The sequence below is a fragment of the Spinacia oleracea genome, chromosome 6, assembly GCF_020520425.1.
Source record: "Spinacia oleracea cultivar Varoflay chromosome 6, BTI_SOV_V1, whole genome shotgun sequence".
Classification (NCBI taxonomy): Eukaryota; Viridiplantae; Streptophyta; class Magnoliopsida; order Caryophyllales; family Amaranthaceae; genus Spinacia; species Spinacia oleracea.
Genome location: NC_079492.1, coordinates 10944512 through 10967448, shown reverse-complemented (window position 1 = coordinate 10967448; position 22937 = coordinate 10944512). Strand labels below are relative to the sequence as shown.

The window sequence follows — 22937 nt, the reverse complement described above, 5'->3', positions numbered from 1 at the left end:
GTTTTAAAGTTTTAGAGTTTAAATCTTTGTAAAACATTATTGGTTAATCATTCACAATAAATGAAAGAAATTCATTTTTCCATTTAATTTGTGGTTTATTAAATGATGAGTCCCTTCAACTTGACGATATATTCAAGATAGACTGTCAGGACCAGTCCTGTGACTAAGAAATGTCTATCAAGTGAACTTGAATGTCAAAGGTTGAAAATGGTCCCTAATCGGAGTTTTCTATAAAATTGGACGCATAGAAAACGTTAGACGATTAGAATGCAAGATGACTAGTAGTTCTGTTTCTTGAACTATGTGGACATGGCAATGTCATAATCATTTGCATAGATACTTACTTTGGGAAGACTAGTATCGGACAAGACCTATGAAACTTTACTGTAAGAGATGAAAGTCTGTCATAAGTAAATTTCATTAAATTATTAGACACTAAATCCTCAATACCTGAGTGATTTGAGATTACTTGTTTGAGAACTGGTTGCTTTGACGTTGACCAACCGTCGCACCGTAAAAGGAGGCTATAAAGGCAACGCTCAGGTAATCACCTATCAAACGAAGTCTAATCTCAAGATCGCAAGATTGGGATTGTCCTCCCATAAATCGGGATGAGATGCTTAAAAGTTGTACAAGGCCACTCGGAGAGCTAGAAACTGTGAAATGCATGGCCGTGCTCGGATGAATCATAGGCTATGATTATCTGTTTATTTGATCAGTTGAACTCTGAAACCGAGGAACACCTCTGGACATAATAAGGATGACAACTCTTACCTTATGTTCAAGAGCAAGCATCGAGCGACAAAGGAATTAGGAAATGCACACTTGTCCCTAAGGACAAGTGGGAGACTGAAGGAAATAATGCCCTTGGTCCAAGTATGCATTCTATGTTAAGTCTAATAAATGCGGTTCAGTATTAATTAACAAGTTAATAATTCAGTGAGATCAAGTGAGCTGAATGCCTAGCTAGAGGCCGCTTCAGTTCAAGTGGAATTAATGATATTAATCCACAGCTTACTCTTGACTGAACCCGTAGGGTCACACAAATAGTACGTAAACGGATCAAGTATTTAATGGCATTAAATACTCCATCTATGAATATTCGGAACCGACGGATCTTGGTTTCAGTGGGAGCTAAGATCGTCACGGGCAAGAAATGAATACTCCGGAAACGATGATATTGCCGGAAACGGAAATATGGATCGTATCGGAAATATGAATATTATCCAAGTCGTAGATGTTGCCGGAAACGGAAACATGGTACGTATCGGAAAATATTATTGGAAATGGAAATATTACCAGAATCGGAAATATTGCCGGAAACGGAAATATTAAATATTGTTCGTATCGGAAATAGATTCCGGAAATGGAAATTTAATCGGAAGCGTATCGTACGAATTAGCATCGGACGAGGCTTGCCGGACGAAGGCCCAGCACGAAGCCGGGGCCATCGCCCAGCAAGCATGCGCGCCACAAGCCCAGCCAAGGCAGCGCCTAGGCCTACCGCAAGGCAGGCCCAGCGCGCGCCAAGGGCCACGGCTGCGTGGGCCGTGCTGCGCGGGCTGCTGCTCGCACGCGCATGGGCAGCCCTTGTGGCTGCCGTGTGTGTGTGAGTTTGTGCTCATGCGTGATTCCTGAATCTACAAGAGTCAGTGTATGATTAAATTTCTATTCCTAATTGGATAAATTAATTAAATAGAATTCATGTAGGATTCTAATTTCGATTAATTCGTATCCTACTAGGATTACGATTCCTTTTCCATAACTCTATAAATAAAGGCCTAGGGGTCATAATTTATACACAAGTTTCAAAGTATTCAAAAGTGAGTTTTTGAGAGAAAATTAAAACACACATCTTGCTCAAAAGTGCCGAAATTTTCTAGTACCTTAAGGGCGATTCTAGTTGGTCAATCTTAAGGCGGATCCGGACGTGCTGTGGACTATCTACGGAGGGACGACACTTGGAGTCCTAAAAGACTTGTTCTTGTTCGGTTCGGGCGCAGCTAGGGAGGGCACGCAACAAAGAGTATGCATCTAAATTATGCTATATGATTATGTGTAAATAATATGTTGTCCTGGGTTAATGGTTGTTTCCGCATGATTTATGTAATGTCATATGTATCATAACCTAACAGTTCCGGCAATGGAGATTTGGAAAGGAGGAGGAGAGAGAAGGAGAGGAGGAGAGGAGGCAAAAAGTTTGTTCGACCTGGATCTATGCGAGAAAATAAATGAAAAAATAATAAAAGGGTCACTTGCATCGTTGAATTATAAGCGTGTGACGCAATTTAAGAGTAAACCGTGTCGTTGCATTACTAATCACCGACGCAAATCATTAAATTATTTTGTATAGGTCCATTTGCGTCACATATTACAAAAATCACCGACGCAAAGCATATTTACAAATTAAAATGTGTATGTTTGCGTCGCTCATTGGAACGAGCGAGGCAATTGTACCGACGCAAATGACTCTTGAGTGATCATCCACCATTGTCAAGAAATATCTGTGGTTTCCTCTTGATCTCACTCTGTATGCTCCCCAAATATCAATGTGTACAAGTCCAAACAGGTCACTTGCCCTTGACTTGATGATGTTGTATGGTAGCTTTTTGAGTTTCGCCATAGGACATGTAAGGCACACATCAGTACACTTGTCATTTAATCCTTTCAACCCTCCTATTTTGTTGATTTTCTTCAGTGGTGCCACACAGTGGTAGGACTAAGAGGGGGTGCATCAGGTATAGTGTTGGGTAGTACAAACTGTGTGTTTGCATCAGCATTCATTGCATTCCCATCTTCTTGGCTTGTTGTTTTCCTGTGAGTCAGATTTTCTTTGAGATCAGACAGTATTTGTTTCAGAGGTTTGTTGATCAGATAATACAATCCATTTTCAGACTTCCCTATTCCCTTAACTGCATCAGTGTTTATGTCTTGAATAAGACAGAAACTTGAGTAAAATTCACCTTGCACTGTCCATCCTTTGCCAACTTCTGAACAAACAGGAGGTTGTGCTTGAATTCTGGCACATACAGAACATTCTTCAAGCACATGTCATTAGCCAGCTGTACCTTTCCACAGTGAGAAATTACAGAGGTGTGACCAGTAGGTAGGTTGATCTTTTGTTCACTTCTGCTTTTCTCTGCATCTTTGATCATGTCAAATGATCCTGTAATGTGATCTGAAGCTCCAAAGTCAATGATCCATTATGTTCTTATGCTATCTGTACAATGACAACTCACCATACCAGCATAATTTGTGTCCATATCTTCTTCTGAATTTGAAATATTGCTTGTTTGAGAAGGAGTTGGGAGCAACTTCATCAATTCTGCAAGTTGTTGAGTGGTGAAAGTGTTGTTGTGTGAGAACTAGAGCTTGAACTTTCATGCCCTTGAGCATTAGATGCAGTTCTTCCACCACCCCTTCCATTTCTTCCTCTATTCCATCTTCCTCCTCTTGAATTGTTCCCAAAGTCTCTATATTTGCCTTTCTGATATTGATCTTTCTGTCCTCTAGGGTGCCAACTTGGGAATCCCATAACTGACCATCATTTTTCTTTGTAGTGACCATTCTTCCCACATGCAGTACAAGTCTCCTCACTAGCTTTGCTGTACATGGCTAGTGGTTCAGCTTCTTCTTTTACAGGTTTCAAGATCTCTCTCTGAGATTCTTCTTGTTGCAGTGTACTGCAAGAAGTGTCAGCAGAGGGTAGTGGACTCATCATAAGCAGTTGGCTTCTCAATGTTGCATAGGTCTCATCAACTCCATTCAAAATTTGAAACAGTCTCTGCTCTTCTTGCTGTTGATTAAGTGCTCTTATGAAGGTATGTATCTCTTCTATCATGGTTGTAATAGGTGGATAATTTTGTAGGGGCTCTAGTTCTTCCCACAAGCCTCTCAGATCTATGTAGTAGTCTGTAACGGGTTTACCATGCTGCTTAGAGTCATAAATTTGCTTGTTTAGCCTGTATTTTCTGGAACCATTTTCCACTGAGTATCTCTGGTCAAGTTGGGTCCAGATTTGAGCAGCATTTGTTACAAACATAATAGACTTTTTGATGGATTCATTCACATTGCCAATAATCCATTATATAACCATACTGTTACATGTATCCCAATGTTCCTGTTTGATTGCATCACTAGGATCTCTTTTAACTACACCAGTTAAAAATCCTAAGTTTCTTTTAGCAGCAAGAGTGATTTCCAAAGATCTTTTCCATGACCTATAGTTAGAAACACCTTGAAGCTTTTCTACTATAACTGAGTTGCTACCATCAGAAGGATGAAGGTACAGAGGACTGGTGGTTTCTATAGTAGTCATATTTTGATTATTTCTAGACCTAGATCTAGGCATATAAAAGTAATCTCAAACTATTTAGATATGAAAAATCGAAGCTTTAAGCATGGAGCAATTTTAGAATACTATCTAAGAACATAAATGAAAGCAAATCATGGAAACAGAAATGTTGTGAGCTCAAACCTGAATCTCTGATACCATGATGACAAAGCTAACATTTCCAGCTTGCTAATATTGAAAGAGTTTGCTCCAAGCTTTCCTTTCATTCATTGCATCATACGGCTCAAATGAGCATTACAGCAGCATATATATGATAACCCTAGGTATTCTTCCACCAATAGAAACTAGAACACCTATCACTATTCTAGAATCAACTTAGAATGAAAAAAAAGTCACTGCTAAGCAAAAAAACAGATGACAGCAAGGCAAAGTAAAACGGCTACATAGTACAGAATCACATGTTCTGATTTAGGGGCTGCTGAGTTGGCTTGGGAGCACACCAAATTTCACCTGCTACCATGTATACTATCCTCAATAGAACTGTTGAACAAGTCATGCATGCCATCGTCGAATCAATGATTCTTGACGACCATTTCTATCTAGGTTCGAGTTCAGTGATGGAGACTTCATTCGCCGAGCATAGTGCTGACTTTCCCGATGATTGATCAGAACCAATCTCCTTATTTGAAACTCTACTCTTTATGAAGAAACCCGGAGCTTCAGGCACCGGAAGAGTAACCGAGTAACTGTCTAGTGTGAGGACTACTGTTGCCATAGTTGGTCTATCATTTGCAGATTCTTGAACACATAACAAACCGAGATGTATGCATCTCATGGCTTCAACCATTGAGCACGAGTCCCTTATGGTTGGATCAATGAAAACTGAGAACAACCCGTTTCTCCACTATTTCCATGCCTGCATATATAGTTTAAATTTTGTTATAAAATTGAGTCAAATAACACTACAAAAAATTGTACCATTAACTACGAAAAATCCTGTCGCTAAAGGCCAATATTCGTTGATTATCGACAGAATTTCATGTCGCGAACCCGTCATAAAAGGTGGCCGTCGTTAATGGAAAATCTCGTCGTTAACGCAACCGTTGTAAAAGATATTTGCGACGGTTGTTCCCGTCTCTGCACAAGAATTTGTATTTTTAACGACAACCTAATTACGACGGGTCATAAACCCCGTCGTAAACGCATTTTGCGACGGGGATAACAAACAAACAAATACAGGAATAACCGTCGCAAATATCTTTTATGACGGGTTAAAGTCGAGATTTTCCATTAACGACGATCCCCTTTCATGACGGGTTCACAACATGAAATCCTATCATTAAATCAACGATTATTGACCTTTAGCGACGGGATTTCCCGTCGTCAATGGTACAATGTTTTTGTAGTGTTGTTTGATTGTTAGCCCGATCACAAAAGATTTTTACGACGGGATTTTTGACCCGATTAAAGATACAGATTCTTGTAGGAAATCTTTCTTATTGTTCTTTCAAAAATGAAAAACATATACTTACAAAGCTTAGAAGGTCTTGCGCTTCGCCTGATAAATAAAACGAACTGTTTCTCTTGCCACTAACTATTTCTAAGACCAAGACGCCAAAGCTGTATTCATCTGATTTGTTCGAGATCATTCCGTGCATTGCGTACTCTGGAGACATATAGCCACTACAAAGGGACGACAACATTATATGAATTCGATCTTTCAGAAAAAGATTCAACTTAATTTACGTACTGCTAGAAATCAGTGAATAGTATATATATACAGTACTTTTCTTGGATTACTTTCGTTTTAAAATGATCTTTACGGTTATTATTTGCAACAATATTAAGACATAGTAAGAAAATAGCTAGTGTGAAAAATGTGGGTGGATATAATAAAAATATGAATAAAGTATGGTTGATGGGTAAAAATGTGGGTGAGTGTAAATGGTGTGGGTTTAAGAGAGCAAAATAGTAGATTTTCATGGCAAAAAATAAAATAAAGCAAAGTATAAAAAATATTACGAAACGGACTAAAACGAAAAATGTAAATATCATTATGAAACGAAGATAGTAAGTAAAAACTTTGTTAGAGTTGAAATATACTTACTATGTACCAACAACCCTATTTGTGTTGTCTTGGGTTTGATCTACACCAAAAATCCTTGCCATTCCAAAATCTGAAACTTTGGCAATCATGTTGACATCCAACAAGACATTACTTGCCTTAAGATCTCGATGTATAATTCTTAGCTGGGAATCGTGATGGAGATAAAGCATTCCCCGAGCTATGTCTCTTATAATTTTACAACGCGTACGCCAGTCTAGAAGCCTTTGATTTTCAAGATCTACACATCGATAAGGTATTAAAATGCTAAAATCAAGACAAGGCAAAGAAATCGATGACGTAAATGAAAGTTTTATATAAATATCCCTTCGTCTCGGAATACTTGAAACGGTTTGACTCGCACAAAGTTTAATGCATTGTAATTGACTTATTATTTAATTAGGTTGGCAGTGGAGTATTTTTTTAATATAGCTAGTGGAATGGTGTCAAACTTTTAAAGGGTAAGAGGGTGGGGATGGGGAAAGTGGAAATTTTTAATATTGTTTTTAGGGAGTAGGGATGTAGGTAGGTTCTTGGGTAAGTAAGAAATTGATATAATATTAATAAAAGTTTCCATTTATAAAAACAGTATAAGTAATTCGGGACGACCATATAAGGAAAGCGTTTCGAGTATTACGGGACAGAGGGAGTATATATACAAGTGTATGAACTATGAAATGCTTGGTAATACCAAAAAGAAAATAGTCAAGACTCTTATTGGGCAAATATTCATAAACCAGCAACTTTTCTTTCCCTTCAATACAAAATCCCAATAGCCTAACCAAATTCTTGTGTTGAAGCTTGGCTACTACTAAGACCTCGTTTGTGAATTCTTGTAATCCTTGTTTGGAGGTCTTAGACAACCTCTTTACCGCTATCTGTTGCCCATTTGATAGTGTACCCTATGGAAAGGATGTAGAAATTTGAATCATTATTAATATAAGGGCATTTTGTTAATCATTACCTCAAAAATACTATCACTTTTTCAATTATAACCTTATGATTTTTTTTGTGTTATTGTTATTTCTACGTATAACCTTAAAATATGTTTTCATGTTAGAAAATCTATGACTTGACAGTTTTTATAAATCAAAATGTTGCAGCCAAAAGAGAACGGGTAGTGACAATTTTTTCTTTTTGTCTATTCCATGATTTAAATTCATGGCATGAAATCATTTTCATTCAAATACGATACCATAACTTTTTATAGAAAAATGAGATTTTCGAACATCCCGTAACTATAAAAATTTGTATCTTTAACGAAAATCTAATTACGACGGGTCAATAATCTAGTCGCAAAAGCCTTTTGCGACGGGGCTAACAACCAAACAAAGAAGGGAATCATTGTCGCAAATGACTTTTATGACGTGTTAACGACGGAATTTTCCATTAACGACGACCCCTTTTATGACGGATTCACGACAGGAAATCCCATCAGTAATCAACGATTATTGGGCTTTAGCGACGAGATTTCCCGTCGTTAATTTTTTGTAATGTGTGTGTGATATGCTATTGTTCGGGCCCCCTGTGGGACCCACCTTTTTACATAAATTACCAAAATACCTTCCTAAAGGAAAATACTGAAAATACCCTCAAACACAAACCTCCTAATGGGCTCAAACCAGAAGTTAGGGGCCCATATCTCAGCCTCCTACAAGCCCAAGAGTCCATACCCCTACACTTGCCTATATTTACTAATAATGCCATCCTGCATTACTATAAATACATTTCACCTAATTATTACTCAGGTATGCAATTATTCTCAGACTGACTCTCTCACTACTTTCTCTCTCTACAAGGACTGACTTGAGCGTCGGAGAGGGTTTTCTCGGGAACCCCCCCGAGCCAGTTTACGTTTACCGTTTTTGTAGGACAAACCACGACCGATCGGAGGAAGACAACAGCCTGGTTGACGAGGCTTCCCCTATTTTTACACTTAAGCATTTTCTTCGCAGAAACAGTTGGCGCCGTCTGTGGGGAAGTCAACTACAAGCCATGGTTAACACTCGACGAACCAGGCAACACTCCTCCTCTCATCGATCAGAGTCCCATCCCAATTACGTGTTGATGCCTACTTCGAGGAACGGAGATGATCACGATGGTGATCAGGACCATGAGAATCAACAGCCCCATGTCGAGGGTCACCCTGAGAACTTGGTCACCCGAAAGGATCTAGAGTATTTGGCTGCACAAGTCAATGTGGCTATCCACAACCTCCAAGGAATGGGAGAAGGACCTTCAAGGAAACATCCAAACCACCCTACCAGCTCAAAGGTGAGCACAACATCGCATACCATCCACAGGGCACAGCCCCGAAGTATGAAGGACAAGCTAGGTGACAGGGGTGGGGCACAGCCTCGCCCTCGCCAATCAAGGGCCAGCCAAGATGCACGCCGGGTAATTGAAGATCGACAACTGCACAGAGGAGACCTTGATGCTCGAGACCTCTTGCACAGAAGGCGCCTCAAACAAGCCAGAGAAGCCATCAGGAATGATAGGATCACCCGAGGTCTATCCCCCTCTAGTGCTAAGACTACGACCTCCGCACGAGACCACCCCACTCCTTCAAGACAAGTCAGACCGATCGAGGTCAGCTCTCGAAGGACATCTCTCAGGAGGCACTCACCTTCTCCTATAAAGAGATGTCACTCACCCTCTAGCCGGGCTAGAGGCCGTTCCTCCAGGACAAGGGTTTCACCCCTCGATCAACAGCCAGGGGCTCATTCATCTTCTCATCGCCCAAGGCATCGCTCACCCTCAAGAATAGGAAGGATCCCTCCACGCCGTGAGCGAACATACTCACCTCTCCCAGAGAGTAGAGGTAGGCATACCTCCTCAAGAGGAAGATGAGACTCCCCTCCACCAAGAACTGATAGGCACAGACATACCTCGTCATTGCAAGAGGCTCTCACTCCCTTCTCCCAAGAAATAATGAACACCCCCCGCCGAGACAAAGTGAAGGTCCCTACCATCGAGCCTTTCGATGGAACTACGGATCCAGAAGAACACATGGCCGCCTATGCGGCTCAAATGAACGTTCAGACTGGATGCGGAGCTACTTGGTGCAGATATTTTCCAACCACCTTGAAGGGTCTTGCCCTTATATGGTTCAACAAGCACGTACCAAAGGGAAGCATCAAGAACTACAGTGAGCTTGAAAAGGTTTTCATCAGCCAATTCGCGGCGGGTCGGAGGCACCAAAGGACAAGTGTCAACTTAATGGCAGTCAGACAGGGAGAGACGGAGACCCTTCGCAATTATATTAAGAGATTCAATGAAGAAGTCCTAAAGATACACAATCTCAAGGACGAAACCAAGTTCGCAGCCCTCTTGGCAGGTCTTCAGCCAGATGACTTCAAGTTTGAATTGGTCAAGTCCGGGGTGTCCAACCTCGAGGAAGCAATGGAGAAGGCCCAAATGCACATTCAAGCCACAGATATTTGTAAGATCAATTGGGGTGGTGAGAGTGGAACAAGGCAAAAACAAAAGCCAAGACCTAGCGGCACCCACGACCAAACTCAGCCCTCCCTCAAAAAGTCGGTTATGGTTGATGACCATGGTGAGGATCCGAGGTACAACCGCAATAGGCGGGAGATTTACCTTGATCCCAAAGGAAAAGACATCCTCCCTAAGCCACCTGCAATCCGTACGCCCGAAGCAAAGCGAGACAAGTCACTTTGGTGTGAGTTTCACCACGAGTGCGGGCACACCACAAAGAACTGTAAGGAGCTGAAAAAAGCACTGGATCACTTGGCTGACAAGGGCAAGCTGAATAATTACTTAAGGAAGAATCCTCCCCCAAAAGCAAAAGCCAAAGAAAAGGAGTCCCTTAGTGATGATACGGGAGACTACATTGGAGTGATAGCCGGAGGCTTGGCAACAGGAGGGTCTGTGGGCAAGGCGAAGGATAGCTTATGGGCACTGGAACATCAAGTCCTAAAAGTGGCATCGGCTTCTCAAATAGCCCCGGTGATGACATTTGGTGGGAACACTAGCCATCCAATTCAAGAGTCCCATGACAATCCGCTGGTCATCGAGATGAAAGTCGCTAACTCAACGGTAGGGCGAGTGTTAGTGGATAGTGGATCATCCGCCGACATCATTATTCTAAAGTGTCTAGAAGGGCTCAAGTATTCCAAAGATGATCTGAAAACCATCTCCCAGCCACTCACTGGATTTGGAGGTCAAGCCGTCCATCCTCAAGGCACCATCAAGCTACCTGTCAGGTTGGGTCCTAAAAACAAGGGAAGACGGTTGTTGGTAGACTTTCTTGTCGTGGACATCTCCCTACCATACAACATCATCTTAGGCCGACCTCTACTAAGCAAAATAAAAGCCGCAATCTCTGTGTACCAACTTCTCATGCAGTTTGAGTTGGAAGATGGCTCCGTGGGAAAAATCTTTGGGGATCAACAAGTGGGAAGGCGATGCTACGTTAACAGCCTCAAGAGAGGGACAAGTACCCCCCATCCACTGGCCAAGAAAGCCAAGCCAGAAGCCCCTCCCTCGCCCATGGAACGCCAACAACCTTAAAAGGTTTTATGTTCAATCTCCTAAGAATTTCTCCCTTCCTCAAAAGTACTTAGTTTTATAGCTCACATCCATAGTTTTCAATGATGAAAGTGGGGGTAAGATACATGTAAGCCCGCCATAGGCTAAATAACATCCCATCATTGTAAACAAAGCTTTATATCTTCAAGGCAATAGTAAAGAGCTCGACCAGTAATATTACTTAGCAAATTTCGTTCCTAGAATGTTGCAAGTAGAAGGCAAACATTGGCCATGCAAGCGCAACACACGTCAAAAGGAAAAGACAAGCCAAGTTCAAGCACATGAACTCATACTTAGTGAAATAATCTAAGTCATTTTCTAGAATGGTGTTTCATCGTTCGCCCAAGCATGGGGCTCATTAGTCCCTTTGGAGAACAACAACCCATTCCCATACTTAGCAAAAATATCTAAGTCATTTTCAAGAATGGTGCATCATCGTTCGCCCAAGTATGGGGCTCATTAGCTCCTTTGGAGAACAACAACCCATTCACATACTTAGCAAAATAATCTAAGTCATTTTCAAGAATGGGGCATCATTGTTCGCCCAAGCATGGAGCTCATTAGCTCCTTTGGAGAACAACAACCCATTCCCATACTTAGCAAAATATCTAAGTCACTTTCAATAATGGTGCATCATCGTTCGCCCAAGCATGGGGCTCATTAGCTCCTTTGGAGAACAACAGCCCATTCCCATACTTAGCAAAATAATCTAAGTCATTTTCAAGAATAGCGCATCGTCGTTCGTCCAAGCATGGGGCTCATTAGCTCCTTTGGAGAACAACAGCCCATTCCCATACTTATCAAAATTTATCTAAGTCATGTGCGGAAAGTAGAAGCCACGACACCATAAGTAGAAGCCATGGCACCATCATGTGTATGACAAGTAGAAGCCATGGCACAATCATGTGCGGCGAGTAAAAGCCACGACACCATCATGCGCGGCAAGTAGAAGCCATGGCACCGTAAGTAGAAGCCATGGCACCATCATGTGTGGCAAGTAGAAGCCATGGAACAATCATGTGCGAAAAGTAGAAGCCATGGCACCATCACGTGTGGCAAGTAGAAGCCATGGCACAATCATGAGCGGAAAGTAGAAGTCATGGCACCATCATGTGCGACGAGTAAGAGCCACGACACCGTCATGTGCGGCGAGTAGAATTCATCGCACCATCATGTGCGACTCTCTCTCACGCACCGCACCCGACATCGGGCGACAAAACAGCAGCCACGCCAAGAGAAAGCATCAGCCACCATCCTAAAAGCCAAGCCCATCCTTGTGCCCGCGCCCTTGGGGCGGAAAACAAAAGCCAAGCCCAGCTTTGTGCCCGCGCCCTTGGGGCGGAAAACAAAAGCCAAGTCGAGCCTTGTGCTGGCACCCTTGGGGCGGAAAACAAAAGCCAAGCCTAGCCTTGTGCCCGCGCCCTTGGGGCGGAAAACAAAAGTCAAGCCGAGCCTTGTGCCCACGCCCTTGGGGCGAAAACAAAAGCCAAGCCTACCCTTGTGCGCCTTCCCCCTTACGGGCTCGGCCGGGAAGGAGCAGCCACGCCCGACTTCGAAAAAAAAAAAAAAAAAAAAAAAGGAGCAGCCACGCCGAGGAAGGAGCAGCCACGCCCGGCATGCCTTCCCTCCGCCCGGCTTCGAAAAAAAAAAAAAAAAAAAAAAAAAAAAAAAGCAGCAGCCACGCCGAGAAAGGAACAGCCACGGCCGGCTTCGGAAAAAAAAAATAAAAATAAAAAGGAGCAGCCACGCCGAGAAAGGAACAGCCGCGGCACCACCGCCCGCCCTCGACCGAACAACGAACAGCCAATACCTTTGGCGTGCTCATGTAGGCGCGCATCACGCTGAAAACAACAGCCAAGCCTCGGCTGCCCACTCAAGTGCGCATCTCGCGTAGCAGCAACCGCCTAACCCGACCGAGGGTCCCTCCCCCGTGGCACCTCCTACGCGCGACATACGCGGAAACATGAGGCATAACACATCAAATGCCCAACAAGACTTAGCAAAAATCTATAAAATCTTGAAACCGCGGAAAACAACCGCCAAGCCCAGCCTTGTACCCGAGTGATGAAACTTCGGCTCAATCGAGGCTCCGATCGCTCAAACGTCTCCCACATTATGTAACGAGACTCCTCGCACACCTTGTGCGCCAAGATGCAAGCAAGAGAGGGCACGACCCTCGCCCCGCATAGCCAACACGAAAAAGAGAAGCCACGCAAGGGAGCATCAAAATCACTCAGCCCCCCGCGTGCAAGATAACTGCCCAGGCTTGGCCGATCACGTCAGCCACGCCAAGTGGTGGGGCTTGGCACGTCACGACAACAACAGCCAATCCTACCCCAACCTTGTCCGCCTAGCATGGACCTTGCCCAGCTCATTCTGCAAGCACTAGCCGCCAGGTTGCACGTATCTATCGTCCAGCCACAAGCCTCGCCCAACATTGCCGACTTGGCACCATCCCACCTAATGCACTCTGCACCCCCCTGCACCCAAACAAAGCAAACGCCCAACTTGGGCCTATCAAGCAACGATTTGTCTTTAAGCCCAGCCACATGAGCCACGCCCACAATTGGGGCTTGGCACATCACGACAACAAATAGCCAAGCCATGGCGCATAATGCCCGTCCCAGCGACAGTTCCTTAAAAGCCAAGCATCGCCGTTCGCTCAAAACAACAAAGAGGTTTAGAGCTTGGATATTCCGCCAAACTCCCGAGTCCTTAGCCAAACTCGCAAATTTGGCGTGGGGCTAATGTTCGGGCCCCCTGTGGGACCCACCTTTTTACATAAATTACCAAAATACCTTCCTAAAGGAAAATACTGAAAATACCCTCAAACACAAACCTCCTAATGGGCTCAAACCAGAAGTTAGGGGCCCATATCTCAGCCTCCTACAAGCCCAAGAGTCCATACCCCTACACTTGCCTATATTTACTAATAATGCCATCCTGCATTACTATAAATACATTTCACCTAATCATTACTCAGGTATGCAATTATTCTCAGACTGACTCTCTCACTACTTTCTCTCTCTACAAGGACTGACTTGAGCGTCGGAGAGGGTTTTCTCGGGAACCCCCCCGAGCCAGTTTACGTTTACCGTTTTTGTAGGACAAACCACGACCGATCGGAGGAAGACAACAGCCTAGTTGACGAGGCTTCCCCTATTTTTACATTTAAGCATTTTTTCTTCGCAGAAACAGCTATATTTTCCTTTGTACACTACAAAATTACGCATTATTAGAGACTGCTTTTGAGAAGGATAATTAAAATTATGTACGTCTCTAAATTAATATTGAGATGGAATTGTATGTGCAGTTTCAAAATTTTCAACTCTGGATTTGTCCGTCTCAAAAATCTTGAGACGCCTCTTTATTTCTTAAATCCGTCTCTAATTATCATTTTGAGACAAATTTGAAATATTCAAAGACAAAACTCATCATCTCTATAAAATTATTTTTTTGTAGTAGTATTACCTTATAAACAACGCCAAATCCACCTTGTCCCACTACAAGAAATTGATTAATTACCAACCGCCAAAATTGGTTGGTAAAACGCGAAAAACGGTTGGTAAAAGATTTTGCGACCGCCAGCGGTCGCAAAAAGGCGGTCAGTTTTCACCTGGACAGTAATTTAGGAAACTCCAACTGAAAGGCGGTCGCTAAAATTTACCGACAGGATTAGCGACCGCCACCTAAGCAGTCACTAAATTAGTGACCGCTAAGGCAGTCGCTAAATTAGCGACCGCCTTGACGGTCACTAAATTAGCGACCGCTTTAGCGGTCACTAATTTAGTGACTGCTTTGTTGGCGGTCACTAATTTAGTGACTGCCTTGGTGGCGGTCACTAAATTAGTGACTGCTTTTGTGGCGGTCACTAAATTTGTGACTGCCTTTGCGGTCGGTAATTATGCAAATATCATTTGCAGCCAATTTTGTAAAATCGCATATATACCTGTATTATATGCCTGTATAAATATTATATATGTACCTGTAAATATTATATATGCCTGTATAAATACGAATTTATATAAATTCTGTAAAATCGTATGAAACCTGCTCGATGTTATAATATTAAACATGTTCAAAGTCATACAACAAAGATTCATAATACACATAATGTTGTTCAAACATGTTAATACGAAAAGTTGTAACTAGTTCAAACTAATACAAGAATACTAACTACCTAACACAAAGGTGTCCCGCCTCCGGTTGGATCTCGAGGGTCCTGCGACTGCGAGAAAGGAAAACCATTGCCTTTTCATCTTGGCAGCATATTCTTCTCTCTCTTGTCTCTCCCTTTCCATCTCCCTTTGATGCTCTAGTCGCTCTGCTTCTCTTTCTTCTCTCTCACTTTGCCTCAAAAGTAGATCGCCCTCCATAGCCTTTAGCATCTGAGTTTTTGTTGTTTCAAGCTCAATGGAAGATCGTCCTGCATAGCCTTTAGTATCTCAAAGTAGATTTGGTTGGGATCTTTAGCAATGCCTTTTTCAACGCATTCAGCAACATTTTTTTCATAGTTTTCCTACAAGAATTGAAATGATTATCACCATGCATAACAAATATATTAAACCAACTTGCATAACAAATAAGGAACTTTTGTTAAGGGACAAAACAATTGAGCTCTTGTACTTTTGTTAAGGGACAAAAAAATTGAGCACATTTAAACTTAAAACATATATAGGCTAAATAAGGCGTTTTCGGTCCCATTTTTCAACTAAAGGAACTAAGGGCTGATTTTAAATTAAAACATGTTATATAAGCTTAGTTTGAACTTGTTAAGACACATTCAAAAGTATTTACTCACATTTAAGTCTTATTTGGTCGTTATAAGTCATATTTTGCCTAAAATGTCATTTTAAACCGTTTACATGTTTTATGTGGCACATTCAAGGTTTCTAAAACTGATTCTAATAAATTTAAGCACATTTAAGTCATATTTGGATGATATAGGTCATATATAGGCTAAATAAGACATTTTCGCTCCCATTTTTCAACTAAAGGAACTAAGGGCAGAATTTAAACTTAAACAATGTTTTATAAGCTTTATTTTGACTTGTTAAGACACATTCAAATGTATTTACCCACATCTAAGACTTATTTGGTCGTTATAGGTCATATTTTGCCTAAAATGTCATTTTCTCGCCCAACTTTGAGCTAAGGAACCAAACTTGTCATTCCAAACCGTTTACATGTTTTATGTGGCACATTCAAGGTTTCTAAAACTGATTCTAATCAATTTAAGCACATTTAAGTCATATTTGGTCGATATAGGTCATATATCGACCAAATAAGGAATTTTCGCTCCCATTTTTGAACTAAATCACATAGGGGCAGATTTTAAACCTTGAACATGTTTCATAAGCTTTATTTTGACTTGCTAAGACATATTCAAATGTTAGTTTCTCTCAACTGTGATGACTCATCCTGCTTACATATTCTAGACGTGCTGCAGGGGTTAAGAGAATGGCTGATGTGGCAGAGTTTGTTAGCCAGAGAGCAGAATGTAATTAAAGGGGGAACAGTTGAGAGAGAGGCAATGAGAAAGTGTTAGTTGTCTTATTTCTTTTCTTGGGAGAGATCTAAGCCTCTAAAAATCTTAGGGTTATGTAATCATCCTTCAAAATCTATCAAAAACCTATCTTCTTTGTGTTCAGCATTTTCTCTTTATTCCTCAGTGTTCTGAACTTCTGATTTAGTTATTTCAATTCATTAACATTTACTCAGAAATAGATTGTCCATAAACCAAAGAGTATCTTATTTGCCAATAACAAACCCCCCCAAAAAACTGAAGTAAAATAACTCTAATTATATGCCTCCAGAGAGCATATGACACCTTGCCCCTTCACAACTCTCAAAAGACCAAAATTTTAGTTCAGCCTAAACAAAATCTTGGTCCAAAGATCATCACCAGATACTTCATCCTGAAGAGGGATATCAGAAATTATTCAAGCCGGAAACAATCATATCAAAAGCAATAGAAATTTCACTAAACACTTCCAGGACTGCCAAAGTGCCAAGCATCACAGTAACTAACTTGCTAGAATCAGCAATATTAGTTGATAACATTTGTAAATAATTGGTCATGACAAGAGTAGAACTGAGAGTCTAAAAGATGGTGCAGAGCAATACAACAGTTTTCTTTTTAAACCCAGCAATACGACAGTTTTAGTAGCACATAACACCTTGTAAAAAACAGTCTGTCATTGAACTGATCTAGGCATCATTCTACAAAGCTTTTTAGCAGAAGTGGTGAGTTATTGGTCAAAGCAGAGAAGAAACTATATCTAGAGTAATTCAAATTATTGCACCCAGGCATCAACATATAAAAATATATGCAACAATATTTCACATTGTAGAAAAGACTACAAAGAAATAGCTTAGTGGCTAAAACACTCATTCCAAACACGAAGTCAGCAGTATAAATCCACTGTGAGAATTCCAGTATTATGTATTCTCCTAATTTGGTCGTTATAGGTCATATTTTGCCTAAAATGTCATGTACGAGCAGGTTGAGTGGGTTTTTGGCTTCATTATTCCAACATTGTTATTGTGTATCTGCCATGCTACCGCAAAACGCACTAACAACCACACCAAAATAAAAATCAAAATAAAAATAAAAATAAAATGTGTGTGGCTTCATTATTTTCTGCCTTTCTACAATTAATCAAATTATGCAAAAAAAACTAAAGCCACAAATCTACAAATCTACAAAAAACCAAATTCTAAAAGTAAAAGGAACAAGGTTACCTTGGTTGGGTGACAGAGCCACGCGGAAATGGTAGAGCAGACGGCGCTGGGGTGGGGCTGGCGGTTAGGGTTTGAAAAAATTGAACAATCCAAATTTTAGGGTTTGAAAAAATTGAACCACAATCAATAAAGCAAAATGAACAAAGATTACCTGGTTAATTCATGAGCGTCTCGACGATTCGCAAGGAGGAATAACAGCGAGGGTGGGGCTGGCGGAGCTGAGGGTGGGGCTGGCGGCGCTGGGGGAGAGGGTTGTTGCCTTCAATTCGCCCAATTTATTTGGTCGACTAAACCCCCTGCTCTGTTCTTTTTTTTTTGTTGGAATGTACATTCAGGAAGGAAGTTGGTCCTAAACCCAATTCCCACCTACATTTTCTTTTTTGAAATAATTAACGACCGCTAAAATGGAATAAGCGGTTGGTAAAGTTTTAAATTTAATTTGGAAATAATCTGATGTTTAAGGTCTATTATTTAGTCGGAAAACATGGAAAAGCAGTCGGTAATTTATCGACTGTTTTAGAAGCGGTTGGTAAATTTAAATAATAGCGACCGCTTTTATATTGGTCGGTAAAATACCGACTGCTTTAATATTGGTCGGTAAATTTAGTTTTACCAACTATTTTTCTGACGGTCGGTAAATGTAGTCGGTAATCAAGCGCTTTCTTGTAGTGTCCTAGCTTATTATCATTTGAAAAGTTAGTCGTTGCGGACTGAAGCGTAGCTAGGTCATAACGCAAGGACTCGGCGATTGTAACATCTTCACCTTAATAATTCAACAAACGATTACTTAGCCATAAAAAAAAAGGATGATGTTTATTTTTCATTATAACCACAGGTAATGGAGTGAATGGGGGACTATATTCATCTCACCAGCAATGGCATACTCCTTATTTTTCTTGTATTTGGTGCAAATAATGCTTACTAGAAGTAAAACCACTAAGACGACCAATGAGGGGGTCACGATAGCAATAATCACCTTTGTCGAGACTGTTTTCCCTTCATACAAACATTTTGGGTTAAATGAGAAATATTAATATATATTTACTTAATAAAAAATTTTCAGAAAGGCTAATCTGTGATAATTTACTGTATAGCGGCCTCAGAAAGGAAAGTTATCCGTACATGTTTTCAATAGCGGAGTCACATGGGTGCAAAGGGGTACACCGTCCCCCCAAAGAAAAATTGATTAAAAAAATAGCTGTGAGCTAAGAGACATGTTATAATCTAAAATTGATCTTTTAGGTGACTAAAAAACCAGCTCCGCACATAAAATGTCGCTTATAACTATGGAGATAAGCCTAAGGGACCCGTCTTTAGGCACAAACGTCTCTTAGAGTTTTGAGTAACAGTATCCAAATTCAATTAAAATCAAAGAGATCAGTTATTTAAATACCCGCTTAAATAAAGTTATTCTTTTCACCTCGGATACGAAACCTGTAGAGAATAATTAGTTGTAAATTTTGTAGGTATTTGATTGTAATATGAATATTTATTAATTTTAGAACGGTACATTATTTTTTTAGTATATATTGTCTGTTGTGGAAGATCACAAGACACGAAACTCTATAAATTTTGGATACGCCACTGCCGTCACTCCGGGAAATAAAATCATGGCTCTTCCACTACATGTTATATGCTTTTGGTTACCCTTATTGATGTTATTAGTTTTATGTAGTTATGTGTTACCTTATTTTCAAGGCTATTAGCTCAAATAGTAGAGCAATGTACAACATTGTACATGGCGTGGGTTCAAGCCCCACAAAGCTTACTACCTATAGTACACTTGTGTATTGGTATTTTCTTATTGTTGGTGTTATATTGGTCATAGTTATAACTTGTAACAAACATATCAATCTTGATCAACATTACTTCATTGTTTATTGTTAGGGTGTACAGTTTTCATTGGTTAGGATCACATTTATCCTTGAGTAAGGTAATTTTGGTCCTCGAATAAGGTCACTTATATTTTTGATCGGGTTCACTTTTATCTTTTGTCTGGGTCACTTTTTACCTTGAATGAGTTCTATTTTTCACTTTTTTTGCGTTAGATTGGATATACAGTAAAATACCTTAGATCGGGGGCACACAATTTTTTTTGTTTACTTAAAAGAAAAATTTGTACTTAATTTCTCTCTTCAGTTCAATATTGCAATTCCCAATTTTCAATCGATCATTTGTAATGCTCTATTTTCTGGGAATTGGGAAGGAGTGTAATTTGGGATGTGTTGAAGAACAATCAATTAAAAAACTTGCTGAGGTAATTTTGTATTCATGAGATTACAATTTCCTAAAGTCTTATATGTTACAGTCACACCATCAACTTGATGGAACTTGATGGTGTGGCATGTTAACACTTATAAATATGCTCAGCGAGTTCAAAATCCATTATTAACTGAGGTTATTTGCAGTTTTTCTTTAGGGAAGTTACTTTTATAGGTATAAGTCAGTTACTTTTATAGTTTTAAGCTAAATACTTTTATATTTTTAGTCAAGATATTTATACACTTTTATAGTTTCAAGTAAGGTACTTTTATAGTTTTAGAGGAGCACTTTTATAGGTTTAGTTTAGTTACTTATATAGTTTTAGAGTTTCAAAGAACTACTTTTATAGTTTTAGGGGAGGTAACTTTATACTCCGTAATTTTTAGGCCATATATTTTTATACAAGAAAAATTTAAAATGAAATTCAAGAAATTGCAATACAATAAGAAAAGTAACAACGAATACAATGTATAAGTAATACCAGCATAGAAAGTCAAGTAACACTAGTAAATAACCTTCTTCATAGTAGTTGTGCATGAAAGAATTGCGCACGCTCTTCACACTATCAAGTTGTTGATAGGGTTGGTCACACATGACGCGCTCTTACAATTTGTGTTCTTATTTTTACCTTTTAGATTGAATTATTGATGTATGGATTTTTTTGTTGTAATTTCGAAGCAAAGCTTTTTTATTTGGTTGGACCAGACCTATTACTTGATCGATTAGTATCAATGGAGGTCTAACTTCCGATGCAATTTCGTTTTGGTTGTAATTAGTGATGCAATTTCATTTTTTTATTTTATTTAAATTACTATTTTTCTACTTACAGCCAATTAATTACTGTTTTTTAATCGCAGGATTTTGATTTTGATTAGGGGCCCAGATTAAGATTAGTACAAGATTAGAACATGACCAACGAAATGTTTAAAACGATTCTAATTATGAGACAACTCACATGTAGGTAACACTCAATTTACTAATCTGCAACAGGTTTCAACAACTACAGGACTACATTTAACGTACCTCTAGAGTAGATGGAATTACTGGCGGGAGACTGTTGTGGAGATGCTGGCAAAGGCCGAGGTTCGGGATGGAGCAATGATAAATCAAAGATAGGATATATCTCATAGCGGACAACACAACTAGGCTGCCAATATCGCGAACCTGTAGCCACCTCCAGCTGCGCAATACCATTCTTCAAGCATCTATGACAATCACTTGGGGTCAAATCCGGTGTACACTGCCCCAACCCATATATGGTTTGGGAGTCATGTGAGGTCGTATTATAACTTGCAGAATCAATTGCGAATTTCTTCTGCACGCCAATGGGAGCTTGTTCGCCAATCACATTGTACATCATGTTATACACCAGTTCCTTATAACGGGTCATGTTTCCCGTCACATTATTATCATTCGACAGTGACCACCCTGGCCACCCATCCATTTTACCAAAAAAGGATTGGTTTGAATACCTAACCATACACGTGTCGTACGTTATCATTGCAACTTTTCCATTAGGACAGTTTTTCTTAGGGCGTGTTCGGCGGTAGCGTTTGAGGTAGCGGGTAGCGTTTTGACCTAGTCAAGACGCTACTTGTAAAATTTGTAAGTGTTTGGTAAAATAGCGATTTAGGTAGCGGTTAGCGGTTGAGGTAGCGGTTGGGTAGCTTTTGTCAAACGTTAAAATTAGTAGCGTTTAAAGTAGCGGGTAGCGTTTGACAAATTTATAATAAAGTTTTAAATAATATTCTTGCTTTTATTTTTATTTTTATAATATCAACCGCTACTTTTACCGAACACTCATATTAGTTACCGCTACTTTGACAGCTAACCGTTACCCGCTACTATTCACCGCTACTCGCTACTTTAACCGCTACCCGCTACTCAACCGCTAACCGCTACCCGCTACCGCTAATTTTGCCGAACAGGGCCTTAGGGAGGTCCCATGTTGTGGCCGTGGTAACACAGTCATGGCATGAGGTTGGGCTCAAATCCCCTTGGCAGAGGAAGTGGCCATAGACAGCCTCGCTATTCGTGTTGTTGTTGTCGTCGTTGTTGTTGTTAGAAACCGCTTGATGGTAGCCGTTGGGGTTGGTAGCGTTGGAGGAGAGATAACTTAAGACGGTTTTGAGATTGGCTTGATATTGGCTATTGTTTGCAAACATGGTGTTACTTGGGCAGTAACTTCCCCACTGAGCGTTTACTAATTTGGAAATGAACAAGAATATAATTGGCAAATAGGTTGAGAAGAATAGAGAAAAACATCCTATTTCTCTAGCCATTAAACAAAAGTATACGAGCAAATTAAAGCAATACCTTCACATCGATATATAAGTTCCAACTTCCATGTAACGTACAATAATATAAAATTTTCAATCAGTCGGTTTGGTCCTACAAAGAAAATGCTAACACGCCGACGTTTTTTATGTTTTCAAACCTTTGTCTAACGTTATGTCCTAAACTAATACGTCATTGTTGACTTAAGACTATTACTTGTATACTTAGTCTTCATTTGGAATTACTCGAATATAATTTTCAAACAAATAACACCCATTAGAAGTTCACTTAATATGAGAGTTGAATGAGTGAAACTTTATCGTTTACATAGTCATATGTTTACTAGTTTCTTATAAGATGACACAATTGGATTTTGATATCGATCACACAAGATTTTTTATTTTCTTTTGTGATTTCTATTTAAGAAAAAAAATATAATTATGGGTTGTCTTATTAGATTTGTCTCAATAAATATTTTTTAAATGTTAACTTTTATAGATAATCTAAATTGTGATTAGAGAATACTAAAAAAAATTGTACCCGTCGCTAAAAGTCAATATTCGTTGATTACTGACGGGATTTCCTGTCGCGAACCCGTCATAAAAAGGGGTCATTGTTAATGGAAAATCCCGTCGTTAATCCGTCGTAAAAAACATTTACGACGATTGTTTCCGTCTTTGTTTGATTGTTAGCCCGTCGCAAAAA

The 22937-nt window shown here is 40.2% G+C and overlaps 1 pseudogene; it reads right to left on the bottom strand.

The window, feature by feature from the left end:
- Window positions 1-4889: 4889 nt before the first annotated feature.
- Window positions 4890-22237, bottom strand: LOC110797079 (cysteine-rich receptor-like protein kinase 10; annotated as a pseudogene).
- Window positions 22238-22937: the final 700 nt, after the last annotated feature.